This window comes from Callorhinus ursinus, unplaced genomic scaffold (assembly GCF_003265705.2).
Source record: "Callorhinus ursinus isolate GAN/ISIS: 27379988/994484 unplaced genomic scaffold, GSC_fseal_2.0 scaffold76, whole genome shotgun sequence".
NCBI classification, from domain to species: Eukaryota; Metazoa; Chordata; class Mammalia; order Carnivora; family Otariidae; genus Callorhinus; species Callorhinus ursinus.
Genome location: NW_027397138.1, coordinates 3,089,010 through 3,091,322, shown reverse-complemented (window position 1 = coordinate 3,091,322; position 2,313 = coordinate 3,089,010).

Genomic DNA, 2,313 nt, shown 5'->3' with positions numbered 1-2,313 from the left:
ATTGACTTATTTCGCTCAGCATAACACCCTCCAGTTCCATCCACGTCCTTGCAAATGGCAAGATCGCCTTCCTTTTAATGGCTGCATAATATTCCATTGTATATATATACCACAGCTTCCTTATGCATCCATCTGTCGATGGACATCTTGGCTCTTTCCAGAGTTTGGCTATTGTGGACATTGCTGCTATAAACATTGGGGTGCACATACCCCTTCAGATCACTACATTTGTACCTTTGGGATAAATACCCAGTAGTGCAAATGCTGGATCATATGGTAACTCTCTTTTCAACTTTTTGAGGAACCTCCATACTGTTTTCCAGAGTGGTCGCACCAGCTTGCATTCCCACCAACAGTGTAGAAGGGTTCCCCTTTCTCCGCATCCCTGCCAACATCCATCATTTCCTGACTTGTTAATTTTAACCATTCTGACTGGTGTGAGGTGGTATCTCATTGAGGTTTTGATTTGGATTTCCCTGATGCTGAGCGATATTGAGCACTTTGTCATCTCTCTGTTGGCCATTTGGATGTCTTCTTTGGAAAAACTGTCTGTTCATGTCTTCTGCCCATTTCTTGATTGGATCATTTGTTCTTAGGGTTTTGAGTTTGTTAAGTTCTTTATCGATTTTGGATACTAGCCCTTTATCTGATATGTCATTTGCAAATATCTTCTGCCATTCTGTCGGTTGTCTTTTGGACTTGTTGACTGTTCCTTTTGCTGTGCAAAAGCTTTTTATCTTGATGAAGTCCCAATAGTTCATTTTTGCCCTTGCTTCCCTTGCCTTGGATGATGTTTCTAGGAAGAATTTGCTGCAGCTGAGGTCGAAGAGGTTGCTGTCTGTGTTCTCCTTTAGGATTCTGATGGACTCCTATCTCACATCTAGGTCTTTCAACCATTTGGAGTCTATCTTTGTGTGTGGTGTAAGGAAATGGTCCCGTTTCATTCTTCTGCATGTGGCTGTCCAATTTTCCCCACACCATTTGTTGAAGAGACTCTCTCTTTTCCATTGGACATTCTTTCCTGCTTTGTTGAAGATTAGTTGCCCATAGAGTTGAGGGTCCATTTCTGGGCTCTCTATTCTGTTCCATTGATCTATGTGTCTGTTTTTGTGTGAGTACCATAGTGTCTTGATGATGACAGCTTTGTAATAGAGCTGGAAGTCCAGAATTGTGATGCTGCCAGCTTTGCTTTTCTTTTTCAACATTCCTCTGGCTATTCGGGGTCTTTTCTGATTCCATACAAATTTTAGGATTAGCTGTTCCATTTCTTTGAAAAAAGTGGTTGGTATTTTGATGGGGATTGCATTGAATGTGTAGATTGCTTGAGGTAGCATTGACATCTTCCACCATAATTGTCCTTCCAATCCATGAGCATGGAACATTTTTCCATTTCTTTGTGTCTTCCTCAATTTCTTTCATGAGTATTTTATAGTTTTCTGAGTACCGATTCTTTGCCTCTTAGGTTAGATTTATTCCTAGGTATCTTATGGTTTTGGGTGCCATTGTAAATGGGATCGACTCCTTAATTTCTCTCTCTTCTGTCTTGTTGTTGGTGTATAGGAATGCCACTGATTTCTGTGCATTGATTTTATATCCTGCCACTTTACTGAATTCCTGTATGAGTTCTAGCAGTTTTGGGGTGGAATCTTTTGGGTTTTCCACATACAGTATCATATCATCTGCAAAGAGTGAGAGTTTGACTTCCTCTTTGCCGATTTGGATGCCTTTGATTTCTTTTTGTTGTCTGATTGCTGTGGCTAAGACTTCTAATACTATGTGGAATAGCAGTGGTGAGAGTGGACATCCCTGCCGCATTCCTGACCTCAGGGGGAAAGCTCTCAGTTTTTCCCCATTGAGAATGATATTCGCTGTAGGTTTTTCATAGATGGCTTTTATGATATTGAGATATATACCCTCTATCCCTATACTCTGAAGAGTTTTGATCAAGAAAGGAGGCTGTACTTTGTCAAATGCTTTTTCTGCATCTATTGAGAGGATCATATGATTCTTGTTCATTCTTTTGTTAATGTATTGTATCACGTTGATTGATTTGCGGATGTTGAACCAACCTTGTAACCCAGGGATAACTCCCGCTTGCTCGTGGTGAATAATCCTTTTAATGTACTGTTGGATCCTATTGGCTAGTATTTTGGTGAGAATTTTTGCATCCATGTTCATCAAGGATATTGGTCTGTAATTCTCCTTTTTGATGGGGTCTTTGTCTGGTTTGGGGATCAAGGTAATGGTGGCCTCATAAAACGAGTTTGGAAGTTTTGCTTCCATTTCTATTTTTTGGAACAGTTTCAGAAGAAT